At 42.7% G+C, this 25,612-nt stretch overlaps 1 long non-coding RNA gene across 1 annotated transcript; it reads left to right on the top strand.

Annotated features, from left to right (window-relative positions):
* The first annotated feature begins 16,840 nt into the window (after positions 1-16,840).
* On the top strand, positions 16,841-24,660 carry LOC127416269 (uncharacterized). The gene is made up of 4 exons (XR_007893082.1): positions 16,841-16,891; positions 23,456-23,544; positions 23,700-23,766; positions 23,911-24,660. It is a non-coding gene; the product is annotated as an uncharacterized LOC127416269 (long non-coding RNA).
* The last annotated feature ends 952 nt before the right edge of the window (positions 24,661-25,612 follow it).

Raw genomic sequence — 25,612 nt, forward strand, 5'->3', positions numbered from 1 at the left:
TGGGCCACCAGGTCTAGTCAGGGGGTGTCCCTCCCAAGGGGAAGACACCGCGGAGACCACACCTCGCCCAAAGAGAGGGGGGGATATTTAAGTGGAAGAATACATCACATGGTCTTTCCAAGCATGTGGAGAGCCTTCAAGGTAGATCCTGCCCAATGGGGGAGGAGTTACTACAAACATGGAGACTGGGGCAGAGGAGCTCTGCCCAAGGAAGACGCAGTTTGCCAGCAGGGAAACGAACTAGTGGAAGATATATATCACATGGGGTTAGCCTTACAGGGAACCGCCACATGCGGAGCACCTACCCCAGAACAGGGCTGTTAGTTAGCACGTGTACTGGGCCGGCAGCGAGTCTCTCCGAAAACTCGACTGTCACAGGGCTCGGAGGAAGTCAACCAGGGAATAAAGTTTGTGAACACTACTGGGAATTAACGGCGCACGTCTTCAGCTCCAAGGGAGGTGGAAGGTGCTATGTGCAAGCAATACACCCGGCCGGCTATCCCAGGCTTATCCGCTTGTGTCGCATGCCACTACCTGGGACGAAACCGGTTCCACCCGGAGGTTGTAGAACCTTGCAAGGTTGTTGGGTGTTGCCCAGCCCGCTGCTCTGCAAATGTCTGTTAGAGAGGCACCTCTGGCCAGGGCCCAGGAAGCCGCTACACATCGGGTAGAGTGGGCTTGTAGCCCTACCAGGGGTGGCATGTTCTGGGCAAGATATGCCATAGTTATGATGTCAATGAGCCAGTGGGTGATCCTCTGCTTGGAGACAGCGCTTCCTTTCCGCTGTGCACCAAAGCAGACAAAGAGCTGCTCAGAAATTCTAAAGCTCTGTGTGCGATCCAAATAGATGCGTAAAGCGTGCACCGGACACAGCAACGACAGGGCTGGGTCTGCCTCCTCCTGAGGCAGTGCTTGCAGGTTCACCACCTGGTCCCTAAAAGGGGTGGTGGGAACCTTGGGCACATAGCCCGGTCGGGGTCTCAGGATCACGTGAGAGTAACCCGGACCGAACTCCAGGCACGTTTTGCTGACAGAGAACGCTTGCAGGTCACCTACCCTCTTGATGGAAGTGAGCACAGTCAGGAGGGCAGTCTTCAAGGAGAGTGCCTTAAGCTCAGCTGACTGCAAAGGCTCAAAGGGGGCTCTCTGTAGACCCTGAAGTACTACAGAGAGATCCCATGAGGGAACGAGGCATGGTCTGGAGGGATTCAACCTCCTGGCGCCTCTTAGGAACCTGATGATCAGGTCGTGCTTCCCTAAGGACTTACCGTCGACTGCATCGTGGTGTGCTGCTATGGCAGCAACATACACCTTCAAGGTGGAAGGGGACAGTCTCCCTTCCAACCTCTCCTGCAGGAAGGAAAGCACTGATCCGATTGCGCATCTCTGGGGTCTTCGAGTCTGGAAGAACACCACTTAGCAAATAGACACCACTTAAAGGCATACAGGCACCTCGTAGAGGGGGCCCTAACCTGAGTGATTGTGTCTACCACTGCTTAGGTCTTCCGCGTCCCATCCAGGGATGAGACATGGAGATTCCAGAGGTCTGGACGCAGGTGCCAGAGGGTGCCCCGTCCCTGAGAAAGAAGGTCCTTCCTCAGGGGAATTCGCCAGGGGGGAGCTGTTGTGAGGAGCGTGAGGTCCGAGAACCACGTCTGGGTGGGCCAGTAGGGTGCTAACCTAGTGTGCCAATGCGTCTATGCCGAGGGGAGCCTCGGTGAGGGCGTACCAGAGCGGGCAGTGGGAGGATTCTTGGGAGGCGAACAGGTCCACCTGTGCCCGTCCGAATCGACTCCAAATCAGCTGGAGCACTTGAGGGTGGAGTCTACACTCTCCCCTGAGGGAAACCTGCCATGATAGCGCATCTGCTGTAGTGTTGAGGTTGCCCGGGATGTGAGTGGCTTGCAGTGACTTGAAGTCCTGCTGACTCCGGAGGAGGAGACGGCGGGCGAGTTGTGACATACAACGAGAGTGCAGACCACCTTGGAGGTTGACATATGCTACCGCTGCCATGCTGTCCATCCGAACTAACACGTGCTTGTCCTGGATCAATGGTCGGAACCTTCGTAGGGCGAGCAGAATTGCCAACAACTCGAGGCGGTTGATGTGCCAATGCAGTCGCGGGACCGTCCAGAGGCCGGCAGCTGCGTGCCCATTGCAAACAGCACCCCAGCCCGTTTTGGAGGCATCTGTCGTGACCACGACGCACCTGGAGACCAGTTCTAGAGGAACACCTGCTCGTAGAAATGAGAGGTTGGTCCAAGGGCTGAAAAGACAGTGACAGACCAATGTAATGGCCATGCGGTGTGTCCCGTGGCACCATGCCCGTCTCGGGCCTCGAGTCTGGAGCCAGTGCTGAAGCGGCCTTATATGGGGTGGACTTTGTACTGATACGCCTGACCCTCGAACGCGAACCGCAGGAAGGGTCTGTGTCAAGGAAGGACTGAGACATGGAAGTACACATCCTTCAGGTCTACAGCCACAAACCAATCTTGATGCCGTACGCTCGCCAGAATGCGTTTTTGCGTCAGCATCTTGAACGGGAGTCTGTGTAAAGCCCGGTTCAGTACTCGCAGGTCCAAGATTGGCCGCAACCCACCGCCTTTTTTTGGTACGATGAAGTAGGGGCTGTAAAACCCTTTCTTCATCTCGGCTGGAGGGACAGGTTCTATCGCGTCCTTCCGTAGGAGAGTAGCGATCTCCGCGCGCAGGGTGGCGCCCTTGACCAAGGTGAAGTGAATACCGCTGAACCTGGGCGGGTGCCTGGTGAACTGAATTGCATAGCCGAGTCGGATGGTCCAGATCAGCCACCACGACAGACTGGAAAGCGCGAGCCACGCGTCCAAATTCCGCGCGAGGGGGACCAAGGGGACAACGTCGTTGGACGTACCGGCAGGTGGGGCCACGCCGCGGGGCAAAGCGTGAGGTGCCACAGCATGTCGTGGCCGTGTTTAGTCTAGGGACATCAAAGCACTTACCTGGCTCCTTGTGACCCCCCCGGAACAGCCTGGGACGGGGAGGAAGAGGCCTGTCCTTGTAACCCATGGAGGCTGCCACATCGGGGGCGGCTGTGTGCCACAGCTGGGCACTCAGGGGCGGAAAGGGCACCGCTGGAGTGCCAATCCTGCAAGAAAAAGCCCATGGACGGTAGTCGTGGTGACAACCGCACGCACCGGGTATGTGACCCAGGGAGGAAGGAAGCCGCTCTTTTGCTGAACTGTTGGGTACCGCAGCCACTTGAGCGTGCGGCGAAATCAAACAAAAAGGCAACAAAAGATTTTTCACCCGGCCCTCCACCGGGGGATGGAGTGGTGTTCCTACCAGCTCCACATGAGTGGGTTCCCTCGTCCCTGGGTTGCCCGTCTCAGGGGCGCTTCGAGGACCTCCGTTGGTTCTTCGGCGCCGGCTGTGAGACGGGTGGCATCGGCTTCCTGTGGTGGGCTCTCTACTCCAGGGCCGGGCCGAAGGGGCAGGCTGCGGCGGAGCTGGTGCAGACGGGGTGTGGGATCTTTGCCGGATTGCCTTCGTCTGCTGCTTCACCATCGAGAACTGCTGGGCAAAGTCCTCGATGGTGTCGCTGAATAGGCCCGCCTGGGAAATGGGGGCAGCAAGGAACCGTGTCTTGTCGGCCTCGCCCATCTCGACCAGGTTGAGCCAAAGGTGGCGCTCCTGGACCACTAGTGTGGCCATCGTCCGCCCGAGAGACCGTGCCGTGACCTTCGTCACCCGGAGGGCAAGGTCGGTCGCCGAGCGCAATTCCTGCATCAAATCTGGGATGGAACTACCCTAGTGCAGTTCTTTCAGCGCCTTGGCTTGGTGGACCTGCAGGAGAGCCATGGCGTGCAGGGCAGATGCGGCTTGTCCAGCCTGTAGGCTTTAGCCATCAGGGACGATGTGAGCCTACAGGGCTTGGATGGGAGCTTAGGGTGTCCACGCCAGGTGGCGGTGCTCTGTGGGCATAGATGCACCGTGAGCGCCTTATCCTCCGGGGGAATCGCCGTAAAGCCCTTGACCACCCCGCCACTGAGTGTAGTGAGAGTGGGGGAACTGCGGAGTCGGGGCCGGGCAGTGAAAGGTGCCTCCCACGACTTCGTCAGTTCCTCATGCACTTCCAAGAAGAATGGCACTGGAGCGGGGCATGGCTGCTTTGATCGGCGCCGCGAGCCCAGAAACCAATCATCAAGCCATGAGGGTTCAGGGGAGAGCAGAGGGTTCCACTCTAACCCGATGCTCGCAGCCGCCTGGGAAAGCATGTCCGTCATTTCGGCATCGGCCTGTGACTGGGTGATCGTCCCCGAAGGGGGAAGCCCAGCTGAGGCTTCTGCGTCCGACTGGACAAGCCCGCTCTCCGATGCTGCGCTTGTGAGCTCATCATCTTCGCGAGCTCCGAACAAGAAGCCAGACTCGCCGTGAGACGAGCCGGTGAACTCATCCAGAAGCCGATTGGGGCAGACGAGCGTGCTGGGGAATGGGAGGTTTGCGGGGGGATACCCGGCGGAGACTATCCCATTGGGGTCCCCAAATCGCCCCCAGTGCTAGCCGCGCTGGCCTCATACCCGTAGGTAGAAGGACCGAGGCGGGGAGCCGCTGGGGTGGCTTGCTTTCTTAAGAAAAGCAAGCCGCGACCGTAATGTTGCCATGGTCATGTTCTCGCGCCCAGACACGAAAGACAGCGATCATGACCATCTGAAGTTGAGAGATAACGACCGCGACCAGGAATAACACACAATCGGAAAGGCATCTTTGAAAAGACGCGTCTTTAAAAAGACGTTCCGTGTGTGCGCTCTTTTAGAGAAATCTATACTCTTTTAGAAGGGAATAATACTCTTTCAGAAAATATACTCTCTAGTTTTTCTGCCGAAGTGCCCAGGGGCGTTCTCTGCAGTGCACCAGTGCAGAGGAGGGAGAAGCCGCTGAAATGTGCCGTCAGATCCAGCAGAGGTGAATGAACAGTGATATTCAGCTCAATGAGCATGATCGTTCAGCTCCGAAGAGAAAATCTGAATGAGTGGTTGCATACCAGCTCCTTTTATACCCGTATGTCCGGGGAAGTGGTATGCAAATACCACTCGCCAATTTTCATTGGCCTTTTATCAAAGACCAGAGGTGTCTCGGGCTCCCAAGAGTGACCCCTAGTGTCACTACATCAACACAACGTCGAGTGAGTGACAGATAGGGAACAAAGACTTGGGTGTGTTTACCATCCGCAGTCACAGGGAATGGTAGAAAGAGTGAATGGAACTCTCAAAGCTAAGCACAACAAACTTTGTGCTGATACTAAACTCAATTGGATAGATGCTCTACCCCATGCACTGATGAAATACTGCATGCAGACCAATAGAAACACTAATCTAACACTGCATGAAATGCTAATGTGCAGATCCATGCCAATCCCATATTTGAGAGGTCCTTATGAAGGCCCACCTCTAGAACAGTTACAGATGGAGCTAAGGGCTTACATGAGACAATTAACTGCTAAAAATGAAGCCATTTATTCACAGGAACAGAACAGGGGACCCAGACAAGAAGTGCCATGTCCCATAGTTCCTGGAGACCAAGTCTACTTGAGAGTTTTTAAGAGGAGATGGAATGAACCCAGAAGGCAAGGACCTTTTAAAGTAGTAAGGGCAACCCCAACAGCAGTGCAGGTAGAATGTAGTACAACATGGTATCATTTGAATCACTGCACTAGAGTGCCTAAATTGAGACTAAGAAGACCAGATGATCAAACAGATAGATCAGAAGAGGATCAGGAAGATTTAGATGTTGATTCCTCTGAAGTTGAAGGAGAACGTGAAGCTCATGACCAAGAGAGAGCAGAACAAGGAGAGGAAAGGGCAGAGCAGGAGGGAGAGAGTAGTGATGCAGTTACACCTCATTTTAGGGCAGCTGAGCATGCTGAAGCAAGAGATGAAGTACAGCTGCAGGAGGATGTACTACAACCAGTACAGGAAGGTGAGAGAGGTTCTGACAATGATACTGATGTTGGTACACCTGATGCAGCAGCTACCCCAGACCCAAGGTCTCCCAGATACCAATCCCCAAGGCTTTCCAGAGATCACTCCCCAGATTCAGAGCATGAAGGGCCTCTCCAACACAACATTTCGCCAGGGCCAGGAGAATTTCACTCAATCGACTTCTCTGAACTTGAGGATATCCACTTTCACTAGCTCAACACAAGGTACTCGAGTAAATAAATCTATTAAAAAGAGGTCTTTTAGTACCTCGACCTCTAGCCCCTTTTATGATGACTATGAAAACTATCAGGATCATTATGGCGGTGCAGATTACCAAACTATAGCATTGTCACCAAAACACCCTTCTGGCAAGACAAAAAAATCAGACTACAGAATTGCCATTAGAAGAGAACTATAATAACACAGATTATGAAATTGACTTGACATTGGAAAGAGAAAGATTATTAGAAAGTGCATATCATAATGATTGGTTTAAGTTGACAGACTACACAGCAAAACAATCAGGGATGTCTAACTGCTTGTTATGTTCACCATCACCTTTTAAAGAACTTATGGTGGTGCCCAACCCACATGATTATACACAGTGTGCGCAACATTATTTACAAAATTGCGGTAAAAAAGACAGAATACCTTTCTGCCCAGCTGAGTGTTTGGCAATATTAGGAGCTCCTGAATTCTACTCATATTATGAAACGAATGGTTGAAGAGATGAATGTAAAAGCTTAGATGTCAGAGTAACTGCAAGAAAAAAAGAAAACCCTTTAGCATATGTTATAGACCCCAGACTTGAATATGAGTGTTTTAATAGATCCATAGGAAAGGTCAATGTGCAAACATTTAAAGGCAACTGCACAGTAACTTGGCATTTGGATGAAAAAAATGCATAAACAAAAGAAAATAATCTATTCTCTTTATACAATATTTGCAGAAGCTACAATACAGGGAGATACAATAACAGGACACCCAAGATGTGCGAAAAAAACTTGGCAAGGAGGACATGCAGGAGATATAAACCAAACTGTAGTGCCTCCTGTGATAAAATTATATGAAGAACAAACAGTAGCCATAGCAGACTATTTTTGGATTTGTGGTGAATAACAATTGCGGGCCACATTACCAAAGAATTGGAAAGGAATATGTACCAAAGTAAGACTAGCACAAGAAATAACTATGTCAATATGGGACCCAAAAGAATCTGAAATCCAGACTGAATCTAGAAAAACTGTACAGAACAAACATAGAGTGAAGAAAGCATATCAGCCAGACCCTAACATAGATGCAATTGGTCAACCAAGAGGAATACCACAGGAATTTAAAGCTAGAGATGAAATAAAATCAGGCTTTAAGTCTATATTTGTGTGGAATACACCCAACAAGAATGTAGAATGGATCAATTACATTTATTACAATAAGCAAAGATTCATTAATTACACTGATGAAGCATTGAAAGCCTTAGGTGACCAGTTAGCTGCAACAAGCAAATAAACTGCAGCAATGAAAAAGCTGAAAAATCTACAAGAAGAGGTGACTGTGAATGCAGGGAGAGAAATGGTTTGACAACCTATTTGGATCCTGGGGAGAATGGCTTACTAAAGTAGGAATACAGGTGCATCTCAATAAATTAGAATGTCATGGAAAAGTTCATTTATTTCAGTAATTCAACTCAAATTGTGAAACTCATGTATTAAATAAATTCAATGCACACAGACTGAAGTAGTTTAAGTCTTTGGTTCTTTTAATTGTGATGATTTTGCTCACATTTAACAAAAACCCACCAATTCACTCTCAAAAAATTAGAATACATCATAAGACCAATAAAAAAAACATTATTAGTGAATTGTTGGCCTTCTGGAAAGTATGTTAATTTACTGTATATGTACTCAATACTTGGTAGGGGCTCCTTTTGCTTTAATTACTGCCTCAATTCGGCATGGTATGGAGGTGATCAGTTTGTGGCACTGCTGAGGTGGTATGGAAGCCCAGGTTTCTTTGACAGTGGCCTTCAGCTCATCTGAATTTTTTGGTCTCTTGTTTCTCATTTTCCTCTTGACAATACCCCATAGATTTTCTATGGGGTTCGGGTCTGGTGAGTTTGCTGGCCAGTCAAGCACACCAACACCATGGTCATTTAACCAACTTTTGGTGCTTTTGGCAGTGTGGGCAGGTGCCAAATCCTGCTGGAAAATGAAATCAGCATCTTTAAAAAGCTGGTCAGCAGAAGGAAGCATGAAGTGCTCCAAAATTTCTTGGTAAACGGGTGCAGTGACTTTGGTTTTCAAAAAACACAATGGACCAACACCAGCAGATGACATTGCACCCCAAATCATCACAGACTGTGGAAACTTAACACTGGACTTCAAGCAACTTGGGCTATGAGCTTCTCCACCTTTCCTCCAGACTCTAGGACCTTGGTTTCCAAATGAAATACAAAACTTGCTCTCATCTGAAAAGAGGACTTTGGAACACTGGGCAACAGTCCAGTTCTTCTTCTCCTTAGCCCAGGTAAGACGCCTCTGATGTTGTCTGTGGTTCAGGAGTGGCTTAACAAGAGGAATACAACAACTGTAGCCAAATTCCTTGACATGTCTGTGTGTGGTTGATGCCTTGACCCCAGCCTCAGTCCATTCCTTGTGAAGTTCACCCAAATTCTTGAATCGATTTTGCTTGACAATCCTCATAAGGCTGCGGTTCTCTCGGTTGGTTGTGCATCTTTTTCTTCCACACTTTTTCCTTCCACTCAACTTTCTGTTTACATGCTTGGATACAGCACTCTGTGAACAGCCAGCTTCTTTGGCAATGAATGTTTGTGGCTTACCCTCCTTGTGAAGGGTGTCAATGATTGTCTTCTGGACAACTGTCAGATCAGCAGTCTTCCCCATGTTTGTGTAGCCTAGTGAACCAAACTGAGAGACCATTTTGAAGGCTCAGGAAACCTTTGCAGGTGTTTTGAGTTGATTAGCTGATTGGCATGTCACCATATTCTAATTTATTGAGATAGTGAATTGGTGGGTTTTTGTTAAATGTGAGCCAAAATCATCACAATTAAAAGAACCAAAGACTTAAACTACTTCAGTCTGTGTGCATTGAATTTATTTAATACACGAGTTTCACAATTTGAGTTGAATTACTGAAATAAATGAACTTTTCCATGACATTCTAATTTATTGAGATGCACCTGTAGTAATAGCCATAGCTGTTGTTATTTTTGTGCTGTTGTTTTGTTGTATTGTGCCTCTCCTCAGATCAATGCTGGCCAATGCTGCAGCCAAACAGATGGTCAATGTATCTGTAAAGCCATCTGGAATTGACATTGGGGCCACCGTATGTACCATAGGCCCTGGACTGAATGAGCTGGATGAATTCTAGTAAAATACTGGAATTACACAAGAATGGTAGGGAAGGGGAGCCTTTTATTTTTGACTCGTTATGTTTGTTTTGGGATAGCAAGGGAGTCAGCATACTCTTTGAATTTCTTTTATAATAAAATTAGGTAGCACTTTATATTGAATAGAGTAGGCAGGAAGGTAGAGGGTATTATGTTTATTATTTTGGCATATACCCTTCCTGAAGTTATTATTTCCTTTCAAATTATGTTTGTTTAATCAAGTTATGTGAATTACAGGGAATGATGAATATCTGAAGCAGATCATTATCCGTGTTATGAGTTAATGTGAATGTAACCAGAAAGGGAACAATAAGGTTTATTTTGATTATATGCTCTTCTTGAATGTCTTGAATAATTTCTGAAAGTACTAGTAACCAAGAAAATTGCTGTTGAATGAAAAATAGTATGCATTTATAAACTTTGAAAAACACTGGAAGGGCCACTGGAGAGCAAGAGGATAAGACATCACAAAATAAAGCAAGGATCGACGAGCACCTCAGTGCTTAGCAGCAAGAACGAGACTCTACTGGTGGTTTAAAAACACACTGTCTGCTCCAGCACCACCAGATAGCACTCCAGGCTACCGGAAATGTCTGTGAGTTCCTCTGGGACCGTGGGACATATCATATGCTGAGTAGTCTACTGATATTGTTTAATCACTGAAATATGTTAACCTACTGAAATGAGTCTAATCACTGATGTACTCTACATAACGCAAGGTCAACTCTGCATGCACATGCTTTATACAAGAACTTGATTGAAGCTACCCTCAAGAAAGAACTTAGTTAGGGAGATGAGATCTTTTACTCCCTTCTAGACAAATGTGAAGGGAGATGTTTGGTCTTATTTATCCTCCGGAGTGCAGTTCCATAAGAGCAGTTATTGTTAGAGGAATGTGTGACTTACATTGGTCACTTGGAAGGAATGAAGGAGACTGACTTGTGAAGTTGCACTCTGGTAAGGGCAATAGGGGTGAGACTCTAGGGGAGTCTCAAAGGAGGGAATACATAGTATATTTTTCTATATTGTATTTTTTATATATCAGACATAGAAAGTACTTATATAGAATAGCCTGGGCATTATGTGATCCAGGAGAGAGAATATGATGCCTAAAGTGCTTATGCTGCAAGAAAAACACAGTGCACTCAGCTATAGCAAAAATAATGGTACAATGCATTCCTAGAGCACTGGGAGACACAGCCAATGGTCAAAAGTTACTGTATTATGCTTAAACTATTATATTCTATTTACTCAATGTATACTTTCATAATAAATGAGTTTAAAAAGTTTTTTTTTTAGTTTTTTTTTTAAATGGACTAAAAGCCAGATTTCCAACATTAAAAAGTCAGAAGCTCTGTGAAATAATGGTGGCGGACGGCACCCGCTGACCATAAAAAATATAAGATGGTCATGTGTATGAGGTTATTCAAGATAACAAACTGTATAAGAATGAGAGTCTGGACCGAGAGAGTCAGATCATCAGCTGGCATCTAGGGTTTGATGTTTAGCTTAATATACTCTAACCTTTGACACCTGGAACTCCTGACTTCAAGAGTTCTTACTGAGAGGGAAAAAAGAGCCTTCAATAATCCACAACACTAGATGAACATTATCACCACTGTCCCTTTGTTAAATAAAATAAGAATTCTTCTCTTCATGCTTAACGATGACTAGGGAAAAAAAATAGAAAAAATAAAATAAAAAAAGTTGAATGGAAATAATTAAGGAACAACTGTGGTTAAATCTTAGGGCAGAACTGCTTCTTTTGGCCACATCTATCATACTGAAATCCACTGAAGTGAAGACCTTTACCCAGTGCCTGCAGTCTTGGAGGCCAGCACACTCGACTTGCTCATTACAGCTCCCAGATGGGCTGACATGGACTAAAAATACCATCTTGGGTCATTCAATTTCTTTTAAAACATTACTGTTCCTCTGTGTAATGATGAGTCAGTGTAGTTGAGATCCATGTGCAGCTTTAATAATAATAATAATAATAATATAATACACATAATACAGACATGCATGGGTTCAATCACCAGCAACAGTAATATCCAAGGTCATCCAAAGAGGTGGTCAATAAACAGGCAAGAGGTCAGGGCAGGTGGCAGACAACCATAGATTATATACAGGAAATCAAGGCAGTAATAGTAGGCAGGCAGCAACGGGTCAAAACAGGGTAAACAGTCCAGGATCAAACACAGGAAATGCAATAAACTCAGGGACCACTCAGAAATGTCAGCCAGAGCAAAACAAGTCTTTGCAATAACAGAGAGTGAGTGTGAGACTTAAATAGTTGAATAGATTGGAAACAGGTGAACAGGTAATCATTGCCAGGTACGGGGGTTATGGGAAATGGAGTCCAGAGAGTTAAAGTCAATTCCCAGGTGATGGAGCCCTCTGGTGGTGAGTGGGAGGAACAACAATGGCAGGATTCATGACACTCTGTGAGTAAAAAGTTTTTATGTAGCTTATGTTTTGTATATTTTCTAACTCAACAGAGCAACTGATTACAAGTGATTCCTTACCATGTCTTAAATGTTGTCTACATGCTGCCACTGTATTGATATTGTAAGATGGCCTGCGAAATTCATCAAAACTCCTTCCTAACGAAGTCACACGGGTTTAGAATGACATGAGTGTGAGTAAATTGTGACAGTTTTTTTTTTTTTTTTGGCTTAACTATTCATCAAGTTATAGCAGACAAATATACAGTATACTGGATGCTATAGTTATTGTTTATTCTAGGTCTAGTTCTATTTCCGGAGAAAAAGAGAGCTTAAACAAAGTGTGAGAGAGCTTAAACAGTAAAGAAACTGCTTACCCTACCATTTATATGAGATCCTGATGTTAAAAATATATGCACCTCTGGGAAAATTCCTCTTTTTTCAGGCTTAAGTCATTCCTCATATCACAAAGAAAAAATCTGCCTCAGGTGTGGGAATGTAATAATTTTCAATGCAGGTGCCCTCCCTTATAGTATTAGATGTGGGCCTGGCTGCTGACTAAACACTTTTCAAAATTGGAGATGACTGAGAGCGTCGGTTTATGACAAAAAGAATGCATCAGTTGTGGTGATATCTGAGGCAACAGACCGGTTTTTTTTTTTTTTTCTTTTCTTTTTTTTTCCGTAACTAATATACAGCCACTTTAAAGTCCCTGTGAGGTATTTTATGTCATCTTGTACAGGTGCATCTCAATAAATTAGAATGTCGTGGAAAAGTTCATTTATTCCAGTAATTCAACTCAAATTGTGAAACTCGTGTATTAAATAAATTCAGTGCACACAGACTGAAGTAGTTTAAGTCTTTGGTTCTTTTAATTGTGATGATTTTGGCTCACATTTAACAAAAACCCACCAATTCACTATCTCAAAAAATTAGAATACATCATAAGACCATTAAAAAAAAAAACATTTTTAGTGAATTGTTAGCCTTCTGGAAAGTATGTTAATTTACTGTATATGTACTCAATACTTGGTAGGGGCTCCTTTTGCTTTAATTACTGCCTCAATTCGACGTGGCATGGAGGTGATCAGTTTGTGGCACTGCTGAGGTGGCATGGAAGCCCAGGTTTCTTTGACAGTGGCCTTCAGCTCATCTGCATTTTTTTGGTCTCTTGTTTCTCATTTTCCTCTTGACAATACCCCATAGATTCTCTATGGGGTTCAGTTCTGGTGAGTTTGCTGGCCAGTTAAGCACACCAACACCATGGTCATTTAACCAACTTTTGGTGCTTTTGGCAGTGTGGGCAGGTGCCAAATCCTGCTGGAAAATGAAATCAGCATCTTTAAAAAGCTGGTCAGCAGAAGGAAGCATGAAGTGCTCCAAAATTTCTTGGTAAACGGGTGCAGTGACTTTGTGTTTTCAGAAAACACAATGGACCAACACCAGCAGATGACATTGCACCCCAAATCATCACAGACTGTGGAAACTTAACACTGGACTTCAAGCAATTGGGCTATGAGCTTCTCCACCCTTCCTCCAGACTCTAGGACCTTGGTTTCCAAATGAAATACAAAACTTGCTCTCATCTGAAAAGAGGACTTTGGACCACTGGGCAACAGTCCAGTTCTTCTCCTTAGCCCAGGTAAGACGCCTCTGATGTTGTCTGTGGTTCAGGAGTGGCTTAACAAGAGGAATACGACAACTGTAGCCAAATTCCTTGCCACGTCTGTGTGTGGTGGCTCTTGATGCCTTGACCCCAGCCTCAGTCCATTCCTTGTGAAGTTCACCCAAATTCTTGAATCGATTTTGCTTGACAATCCTCATAAGGCTGCGGTTCTCTCGGTTGGTTGTGCATCTTTTTCTTCCACACTTTTTCCTTCCACTCAACTTTCTGTTTACATGCTTGGATACAGCACTCTGTGAACAGCCAGCTTCTTTGGCAATGAATGTTTGTGGCTTACCCTCCTTGTGAAGGGTGTCAATGATTGTCTTCTGGACAACTGTCAGATCAGCAGTCTTCCCCATGATTGTGTAGCCTAGTGAACCAAACTGAGAGACCATTTTGAAGGCTCAGGAAACCTTTGCAGGTGTTTTGAGTTGATTAGCTGATTGGCATGTCACCATATTCTAATTTTTGAGATAGTGAATTGGTGGGTTTTTGTTAAATGTGAGCCAAAATCATCACAATTAAAAGAACCAAAGACTTAAACTACTTCAGTCTGTGTGCATTGAATTTATTTAATACACGAGTTTCACAATTTGAGTTGAATTACTGAAATAAATGAACTTTTCCACGACATTCTAATTTATTGAGATGCACCTGTATGTACTAAATATTTAGTTTAATGCTGCTGTTGAGTCACTATAATTTGTCTTAGTTTTATATTTAGTGTGTTTATAGTTCTATTACTTGTATTTTGTGTCATTTGTTCTGTTGAAGTTGAATGCTGTTACCCTATTTGAGATCTGGCATCCAGGTTGGAATACAACCTGTGTCATATCCCGATCCCATTCCTCATCTCTCCTCCACTTTCCTGTGTCCCTGCACTATCCTATTAATTAAGGCTAAAAAGCCAATGAAAAATTAGGGTGACATTAAGACCTGGGAGCAGTCTATTTCTTTCAGTGTGCTATGTGAAGGTCATCTCATGATCTATGCATTGTATCACATTATATTTGGGCTCTTTGTAATCGGGAGCATCAACTTTAAATTATCACTTAAGTAATCCTTAGAATATTCTAGTATTATAGAAATGTATATGTATATTTAGATGTACATATGTATGTAAATGTATGGTATATGTATGAATATGGAAAAAAATAATAATAATAATACATGTATTATAGAAATGTCTATGTTGTATATCAGTCCACAGACCCCACGCAGAACCTTAATGGGCCCCCAGTTGAAAAACCTTATTATAAATAATAATTATGAATAATTTCCCCTTTTTTATAAAAAAACGTGACACATAATTCACATATGTTTATAACATATGTAGCTGTGTGCTTGCACACTCAAATAAACACATTTAAGTCTGCACGTGAAACAGCATGCTTGTTGTATTATGTTCATTTACATTGACGGCTGTCAATTAAGGATATTTCTAAAATGTGTAATCCTATTTGCTATGCACTAATTGTCGGGTTTACTAACTGAATGTTTTTACCAGGGGTGAGATGAAATGTCATTTTGTGGGGATGTGCGGAGTTGTGTGTGACAGCGATCTTAGAGTATTCCAGTTTGTTACCATAGTAATGTTATGGTGGGCAGAATATTTAAACTGGTTGCATAAAATACTTTGTATAGGAAAAATACTCTTGAGAAGGCAACTTTTAAATGGTACTTCCCTCTCTATGACTGATGTTTTCATCTGTTTGTGGGTAAGCATGTGTTTTGGTGGTTTGACCAACCAACATTCAATTTGATATATATATATATATATATATATATATATATATATATATATATATATATATATATATATATATACACTATTTTAGTTTTATAATGAAATAAATTAATATGGTGGCACAATTATATTTGTGTCTACAGAACTAATTTGACACATTTAAGCATACGCCTTCAGATCAAAAGATTTTTAAGATCATGAGATAACATTTCAGGCAAGTGTTTCAAAAGTTTTGACCAGTAGGGTATTTATATATATATATATATATATATATATATATATATATATATATATATATATATATATATATATATGTACATAGATTGTGTAAGTACACAGATGTTTAAATCCAATACATTCCAGTAAATACTACATTTACCATTTTGGCGTTGTCCTTTGACCAGTATTAATTGCATCACATACTATCAATAACCACAAAAACTTCTGGGCCCAGATTATTATAGGCATACCTGCCTCAAAATGATTTACAGTTAAAAATTATAAAACCATTGATGGTTTCAGTTTCTTGTCTTCTCATTCGCATTGTATTATTTAAGTTAATAAATGTTAGGTCGACCTGTTAGTTAACAATTATTATAAGTCTGTTGGTAACACTTTACAATAAGGTTCCATTAGTTATCATTAGTATATGCATTAGGTATCATGAACAAACAAATAACAATATATTTTACAGCATCTATCAATCTTTTTTAATGTTAATTAATAAAAATTAAATTGTTCATTGTTAGTTCACGTTAGTTCATAGTGCATTAAACTAATGTTAACAAATACAACTTTTGATTTTAAAAATGTATTAGTAGGCTATATGTTGAAATTAAAATTAACTAAGATTCAAAAATGCTTAATAAGTATTGTTGATTGTTAGTTCATGTTAACTAATGTTGTTAACTAATGTTAACAAATGGCACCTTATTTAAAAATGTTACCAGTCTTTTTACAATGAGTTCACCAAAACCAGTCTATTCAATCTCCTTTGTTTAAATTTTCAACAAATCAACAATTTACTCATCTGTTCTGAAATAAGTACAATTTAACCACAAGAAACGATATTTCTGGAACCTATAGAATCTTTAGACAGAGCCACTCGGCTTACATATCTCCAATTTTTGTTTCAGCTTTTCAAATCTGACTCCACCTCAGCTCCTGTGGAGTTATTAGATAAGTAAAGTGTCCACTTGTCCCAAACTTCAGAATCTCTGAGAACTCTGAATACTGATCTGTTAGCTTAAGCACTTTGTGGGATATAATATAATTTTAATAAAAAACAACAGTTATTACAAGGGCTGTAAATAGTTTAAAAATTTTAATAGAATTAATTACATGTTGTGCTGATTTTATTCACAGTTAATCGCATATTAAATTTACTGAATAATGCCCAAAGTATACTTCGGTCAAACACGAACATTGAGCATCCACATACAGGATGCACGAGGCAAATCTCATCATCAGCAGAGTGTGCTAGCACAAACTGCACGCAGCCCGATTTTACTAACCGTGCATATTTGAACGCGCAGAATGCGCATGAATCTGGAATTATTTGCACTAATTAGTTTGTCCACAAGGTGGCAACATTCACATTTCAGCCGTTGTTGTAACGAAGAAGCGCTAGAAGAAGATGTAATCGCCGCTAAACAACAGGAGACAATGGTAAAAATAACAACAGTGAATGTGCACGTCAAGAGCATGTGTGAGGAGGTCATTAACTGTATAGCTCGATTCTGAAGGACTAAAAAGACATATTTATGTGTCTAAACTCCTGAAGAGGAAAAAGTCCAGTATCTCATAGCAGACATAGCATGCGCCAAACACCTGTGTTTGCAAGCACAATCAGATGGAATATACTTTGACAGGCTCGATTTCGACTGTATACTGAGCGTTCGCGTCAAAATCGAACTACTTTGGGGTAAAGGCCCTCAAATAAAGATAATTTAATATACAGTTTAAATAACTAATATAATAAAATATGATAAACAATATAATGCAAATAATTCAAAAACATTACAGGATGGGGCCTTCCTTTGATGGAAAATCTAAATATCAGCCGCATCTCTACAGTGGGGCAAGTGGTGGCGCTGTTGTGCAAACTGCATGGCATCATCATACATTTATTTTAAGAAATCATATATTTTCTGCAACTTAAATGTGTTTTATGTCCATTATACAAGAAAAAAAAGTATTTATTCTTTTCTGAAATTCTATTATTTTTATGGTATGTTGCGTAAAATTCATTTAATCATTCTCATTTGCTATGCGTGGGGCTAGCCCTTCATCCTCAATGTTAATCAACAGATATCTGGAGAACGTCAAGCGCATTGTGTTCAATGATGGCCTGAGGGGCTAGTTTGCCTTTGTCCCTTGGCCAATAAAAAAGCTTTGATCATATTTATGTCTGCTGTTGACATGAACATCGGAAGTTACCACTCGTGACTGAAGACCTGCATAGTGAACTTCACTGGTAAGTTTTAAAAGCTAACTTTTAATGTGCTGTTGGTTGGATTAGTTGAGCACTGTTCATCATTTAATTGAATTGTATGCCATTGCATTGAGGTGTTGTTTTGTTGATGCATTGGTTTGTATTAGATATCAATGACTGATAAATATTGGGAGTCTGTCGTTCCCTATCTGTCACTCACTCGAAGTGGTGTTGATGTTGTGACACTAGGGGCCGCCCTTGGGAGCCCAAAACACCTCTGATCTCTGAGAAAAGGCCATTGGGAACTGGCGAGTGGAATTTGCATGCCACTCCTCCGGACATACGGGTATAAAAGGAGCTGGCTTCAACCACTCATTCAGATTTTTTCTTCGGAGCCGAGCAGTTGTGTTCAGCGAGCTGAATCCTCTGCCATTCCATCCAACTGTTGGATTTACGGCGCATTACAGCAGTACAGAGCATCTCTTTTCTCGGGTTGGAGTTAGACTCAGTCTCTGTGATGGCGCGCCTCACTAGCGAGCGCATGCAGTCAGTGCTGAACTGCTGAAGTTGTTCAGGCGGAGCATGGCAGTCCTACTGAAGCATTTTCAGAGGCTCCTGGGGCATATGGCATCCTCAACGGCGGTCACGCCGCTCGGGTCGATGCATATGAGACCGCTTCAGCACTGGTGTCAGACTCCAGTCGCGAGGTGGGCATGGTGCCACAGCACACATTGCGTGGTCATCACGCCGATCTGCCGCTACCTGTTCAGCCCTTGGACGGGCCTTGTATTCCTGCAGGCAGGAGTCCCCTTAGTGTGAGTACCCCAGGCAGGTCGTGGTTATGACAGATGCCTCCGAGTGTGGCTGGGGCGCTGTGTACAATGGGCACGCAGCCGCAGGCTCCGGGACAGGGCCGCGACTGCATTGGCAGTGTCAACTGCCTCAATTTGCTCGCAATGTTGGTCCGGACGGACAACACGGCAATGGTAGCGTACAGTAGCTGCCAAGGCGGTTTGCGCTCGCATTGCATGTTGCAACTCGCCCGCTGCCTCCTCCTCTGGTGACAGGTCACGCTCAGGGGAGAGTGGAGAGTTAATAGCTTTGCGCATCTACTTGGATCGTATGCAGAGCTTTAGAGGCTCTGAGCAGCTCTTTGTCTGCTTCGGAGGACAGCGGAATGGGAGTGCTGCCTCCAAACAGAGGATCGCCCACTTGGTCGTTGATGCCATCGCTTTGGCATACCATGCCCAGGACGTGCCGTCCCCCTTGGGGCTTCGGGCACACTCCATCAGGATGCTGTTATGCTGTTCATTCAAGTTAGTGAGATAATATGCACTCCCTTTGACGATTTGCCTATTTGTTGTTTACTTTCACATTTACTTGAGCTTTTTGATGTGGATGTGCACGTCTTAGTGGTGTTTTGTGCTGAGATTAAATTATTAGGGATGTTTGTGTGGTGTAGGGCTTTACTGGTTGTTTAGATCAGGGTTACTATCAGAAATAATTAATAATTATTTCTTTAGTTATTAATTAATATTTAAATTAATTAATTGAATCTAACTCAATAAAACCTCATATGGGGCTCCAGTAAATATAGTGCGCTACGTTTAGGGGCGGGTTTGGTTATCAGCAATAATTAATCATTATCAAAGATTATTATTAATGATTAAAATCAATAGAACATTGATGAGAATCAATGTTAGCTTTTCTAATCCTTTAAATCAACAATTATCAAAGATAATCGTTAATTGTTAACATCGATGAAACATTAATTAAAATTAACACTAGCTTATTGATCATTCAAATTCAACAATCATCAAAGAACATTATCAATTATCAAAAATCAATAGAACCACCCTGGGCACCACCCTGGAATCAGGGACTAATAACCAGATAGTATAACAGTCTCAATATTAGATTGTTTTCTTAGGAAAATCGACATCCAAAAAATATAGATTTTTGGGGAAAAAAACAATGAATGAAGGCTTGAATCCGAGCACTGACATCCCGTCAGCATGACACAGGTGTATGCAAAACAAACCAAAACACTTCTCTTTGTAATATAACAAAGTTTATTTATGCAGTAATATCAATTAATAATTAATACAATGCAGTCAATAAACTTCCGACTTACAACTACAAACTAAACAGTGATATGATAAGATATGGAAATCAAAATAATCCTATAACACATGAGGGTGTGTGTGTGTGTGAGACAGAGTGTGTGTGTGTGTGTGTAAGGAGGGACGTGCACAAAATGGCAGACGTGACTCTCGTGGAGCGTATGTCATGCGAGACTTCCGGCCAGAGAATATGGACGGAGAGAAACCAGTCAATGGCGTCTACCAGTTACCACGTGTATCCGCTTGTACGATAGCTTAGGGACAAAGCTGAGCTTTATCACAAAGCTATCTACTAGCCAAAAATGTGTCCGAGAATGTTTGTGAGGGATCGTGCACGCGCACATGTGTGTGTGTGGGTGTGTGTGTGTGTGGTTAGTACGAGAGAGAGAGAAAGAATAAAGTGACGGCCCCAAAGCCGGTTTCATGATCGTGGGAGAGGAAGCAGCTGTTAGTTTATCACTCAGAGACATGGTGGACGGCTCGTAAACCGTCCCGCGTTCTTTGATTCTTTAATGGATAAACTCAGTTTGCTAGTCTCACCCGCGATGGCGAAAATGCACAACAGTCCAATGTGGTTGGACCACAATACAGCAAATCAAATTCGTGATAATTAACACCCTGAGTATTAATAATGAGCGGACATGGTGGTCCGTAAACTGTACAAGCAATAACCTTGGTACACAAGAATAACACACTATAATATTCTATCTCTGCCCAGACGTAAACCTCTTACTTGAATCGCATGAGGATGCAGAATGTGTGTTCATCCGGCCTTTAACTCAGATTCGGCTCCTCGAGGCTCGGGTGATGACAGGAGGCCGTTTCCTCGCTCTGTCGGCGGGTGGTACGGCTACTGATTCTCGGCGGGCTGGTGGAGAAATTAGCGACATCAACTTGATTAAAGATGGAAGAGAAATCTTTTATCTCTTCACTTCTGCAGGCAAACGGATGAAGTTGCGGATTGCTTGGCAGTCTCCTTTGGATCCGTTAGAGTGTTCGGTGGAACACAGAGTAATCTCAACTCGTCCAGCGAGATGGAGATTGTATGGCCACAGTTTCAAGTCGGACGTTACTTCCTTGTTCCACGAGGCTGCACCTGAGAGCAGCGATGAGCTGCGTCTACACACAGCGAGCAAAGTTGCTGGAAGCAAATCCTGGAAGCATTTCAGAGGTATTTCTACTCCTGATGATGTCATGGTTGAGGTACGTTCTGTTGTGTGCCTCATTCAATAGGAGTTGAGAGTTTGATCCTTTAGTGAGCAAGGCTTCATGGGATTTATAGTCTGTTTTGGACTCCCTTTGTTTGATTTTGGCACGGTTTTTATCAGTAAGATTTATGACCTGGTATGTGGGGGCCTGAGTTAGGTTTTACGACTGTGTTAGGCCTGCCTTTGTCTTCTATCTGAATACATGAGGCCCAACAGTGCCATCATGTTCAGAGGTTGCCCCCAAAAATGTCTTTATTCGTCACTCTCTGTAAAATTTCTGTCATGGTCTATTTTTATCAGTAATACTTGTTTTCATTTTATAAGTACTAGGGCATTGAGGGGTGTAGCATCTATTATAATGGCACATACATGACAGTAGATAGGCTTTTATGCTAGATTTTTTGTCTCCCCTTGTTTGAGTCCGGTGAGTTTCTAGTGTAAAACTTCTACCTGTCAATCAACCGCTGCGCTAAAATTAGGTTTTTAAACTGCCGGTTAAAGCGCATACATGCACAAGTTCACAGAACTTCATAGTCCCTGATGTGAACATAAATTGTAACATGAGAAGCACATCTGTGAAGCTCAGTTAACACAGTTACTCCACTAAACTAACAGAAAATTCTGCTCTAAACATGATGTTTTCGGCTTATTAAATGCATGCATAATTGGAAGAAATGATGCGCTGCTTTATTATTATACATTAACACACTGAAGTAATGATTGATGTATGCAGTCATGAAATCAGATACCCTCTACTCAAAATCTAAACATAAAAGCGATGCACAATACCAGGTGTAAATGATGATGGTGCCAGTTAATACGCAGTTAATACGCATCTAATACGCATATTAATACCAGGGAATAAACAGGGCACATGCACAGTGGGAATGTGAGGGACAAAGAGTGAAGTCAAAACTGATGCACTAGGTTAAAATATTTTTCTTTTATATCTGTCAAAATGATGGACAGAATTCGGAATTATTCGTCAATATTTCAAAGATCGGTAAAATAATTGATTAAGTGATTGTTTGTGCCCCACTCTAAATAATGACCCTGAGACGCCACTGCAAAATATAATATACTTTATAAATGACACCCGACTAATGTGACAAAATAAGCTTTTTTTTTTATAAAGTAAATCTTTAAAGATTATTAAAACTAAAAGATCCCACTTTTGTCTCAGCTCCAGATACGCTTAAAGATCAGATCTTTTAGTTGAGTGCTTTTGACATATGTACTTTAAAAAGACAAAACAATGGGTGATGCATTGTTTTGTGTTCAAGCACGGTAACGCTATTTTGCGGCATGGTTCATGTGCGTTCTGAAGGCAAAGTGCTGCTGGTTCACCCATTCACGCAATTCCAAACATCTGAACTAGAGGTCTGCACTACCTGGTTAGACTATTTGCGGCACGGGATTAAAATTCTGAGTTGAAGGTGGGAGCGAATGGTTCTTCCATGAGATGCGGACGGCAGTGGGCGGTCAGAGAATAGCCTGAAATAACTGATATGGATTTCTGTTTTTATTTTATTAATTAATGAACGCAACGTGCACAGCATGTGCATCAAATTATACAGTATTTAGTGCAGGCAGGTAATCAACGGGACTCTAGAAGAATGGCAGAGCAAAGCATGGGTACACTGTGTCATAAAAAGATGCAACACAGATTTGAAAATGTGCAATTTAGTGTTAAGAAACTAACTTCAGACAAGTCTGATGGTCATCATGTCAAGCGTGATCTGATAATAGCAATAACAGAAAAAAAATGTAATGTTTTGTATATGCATGCTGTCTATTTGTTTGGCTTTTGGCTTTTTTGGAAAACAAATGCGGGGTTGCGGGAACAGGAGCTGTCAGGAAGAAAATCACTGGCAGAGAGCAGTTGAATATGGAGTAAAATTCAGCTGGAGCGTTCGGGGTGCGGGATAGAAACTTGCGGGAGCAGGTGGGTGTGGGATGGAAAAACAGTCCCGTGCCGACCTCTAATTTGAATTTGTTTAAAGTTATTATACAAATCTAAAAATTCAACACAGTATAACAGAAATGTATGTATTCAGTGTCATAATAATAATGTGGGCAGTGGCACTAGGACCATGCAGAATGAAAGGAGTGCAGTAGTTCTCGCAAGAGAAGCTCCTGTTTGGCTTGTATTATAGCCTGTATACAGAAAGCTTGTGAGATTTCAAATAAACATTTCTGGTATATACAACTGCGTATTTGGCATCAGCCATTGGCTTAGCCCCTATAAAGTTGAGCAGCATTCCTTTGTCAATGTAGTGCACTTTTAGTTGGCCTTCTATCTGCTGTGTGAGAGTAGGCTATATGTTTTACATTTGGATTGACGTTGCGGGTAAATGCACATTTTCTAAGGAGTTTATGAATTATTTATTTTATTTTTTTATGAAATCCCTGTTATGAGTCTTTATTTGATGCATGTCGGCTAATATGCGCCATGGTATATTTTTAGTATCAGCGGAGATTGAGACGACGTATTAAACAGAGGGGGCATGCAGGCTGGATGTTTGACTGTGGCACGAGTGATGAACATTGAGAAAGGTATTTGGTGATTTTCAGTGTGAATATAATCACTGTTTTACCGCTTTTGCTCATGCTCTGTTACGTTTGTGTTTACTACTCTGTTCGCCTGTACCACGCTTCGTGCTTCTAGCACATGCTTGCGTTTTTACTCTGTTGATTTACATGTGTTTTAGGTGAATCCAGGCGGTGGTATACAGCCAAGCCTGGCTGCAACATAGGGTGTAACCACTGTTTTCCTCAGTATGTATTTATTTTTTGTAGTATTTTGTGTCTGTGTTTGAGCTTAAGTAGGATTTTTCTTTTTTTATGTGTTTGATATGTTATTTAACTCATGTATTTTGTAAACTGGTGTGTTGCTGGTTAACGTTGTGTTTGATTGAGAAGAGTGTAAGGCTGGCACAAGGATGTCTACACCCAAAAGGCGCCATTTCTGGTTGAAGGCAAAGAACTCTGCAAGAATCAACGTCATAGAACTCTCTCACAAAAGCTGAAATCTACACCTGAATATCACCACATGTGATAAATTGCAAATCACCTTTGCATTGTTTTACAAAGCTGAAATCTTCTCCTGAATATCACCACAGTATGATAAATTGCAAGTCACCTTGCTGCCCCCTCTTCTCTCTCCCCCTTCTCCCCTTCAACAGCTCAGGACCAATACAAAGACACAAGATTTATATGTAAAAATATAACAAATACCATGAAAACAAAGAATGCAACTGTATGTGTTTGATATCATTTAAGAGGTCTCTGTGCGACTGGTATAGTGGTCTCTTTCCCATGTTGATAAATCTAATGGTGAAAAAGTTATAAGGTCTTTGCCAAATACTGCATAATTCTGGAGGTCTGTCCCCCTCATTGACCTACAATTTAAATTATCTCTTGTATATTAACAAGGTTAAACCCCAGGAAGTCAAGATCCATTCACCCCCAAATTCTCATTGTTCAAAGGATAATACCATTTGGTACACAATGTTTATTCTGTCTGGGTATTTAAGGAAAGTTGGCAAGAAGCTCGGGGAGTCTGTATTCAGATCTCCCATACTGTTGCTGTATGTAGTTCTATTTGCCAAGTATGTTTCTCTGACTTATATCTTATTTTTAGGGATGTTTGTTTATTCTGATCATATGTGAAATTGGGTTTAATTGAATTCTTGTAACAATGTTTTATATCCTACCTGGCAAATAAATTGTTATTATTTGACTTATTCTGAATTCTTCCAAAATCATTTGTGACCGGTAGATTGTGTTAAGATACTGTTTGTTACCGCAAGTATGAGACCAGGATAAGACCATTACTGAAGCTTAATGATAGGAGAATCCATGTATGACTTCAGTCACTGCTTATCGTCTGTCATAGCAAGTTGTGTGTACGTGTATAAGCGATGGTATCATCTCACTATGAGAGCAGCCAAATCAGATGATATTTAGATTACCCTACAACCTCTGACTATGAACTAAACAGGCTCGCTTGTGACGTGAGATCTTCATAATTGAAATAACAGCTGGCGTGAGACTCTATGCGACATTCAAGTATTGATCGAAAGGACAAATGAAAATTAAGATGATTCAGAGTAATCAATAACTTAAAAAGATCAAATTAAAAGAATGATCAGAAGTTAATTAGAGCTGTAATCTAAATTAGAGGTCAACTTAAATTGGAGTCAGATTAATATGAAATTAGAGTCAGATAAATTGAATAACGGAATCAATTTGTAAAGTATAAATTAACAATAATTGCTTTACTTCAGTGCTCAGAAAAGACAGAACATGGGAATAGTGCAATACTCTGGTTCCCTGTCTGTCACTCACTCAATGTTGTGTTGATGTAGTGACACTAGGGGTTCGCTCTTGAGAGCCCGTCCTCCTGCGGTGCTTGCCCCGGCTCCCCCATCATCGGAGTCGTGTGCAAGTCTTTGAGAAGAAGATCCTCCCACAGGGAGGCGGCACTGCCTGCCCGCCAGCCGGCCATCAAGAACCCTGGATGGGCTTTGAGGCGGTCCTGAGATAGGCGACCCAGCGTTGAGACAACTCTCATTGATGACTCTGACCCAGGTGTGCACACAGGCCCCACTCCCGCCCGTGG

This window comes from Myxocyprinus asiaticus, chromosome 25 (genome assembly GCF_019703515.2).
Source record: "Myxocyprinus asiaticus isolate MX2 ecotype Aquarium Trade chromosome 25, UBuf_Myxa_2, whole genome shotgun sequence".
Taxonomy (NCBI): domain Eukaryota; kingdom Metazoa; phylum Chordata; class Actinopteri; order Cypriniformes; family Catostomidae; genus Myxocyprinus; species Myxocyprinus asiaticus.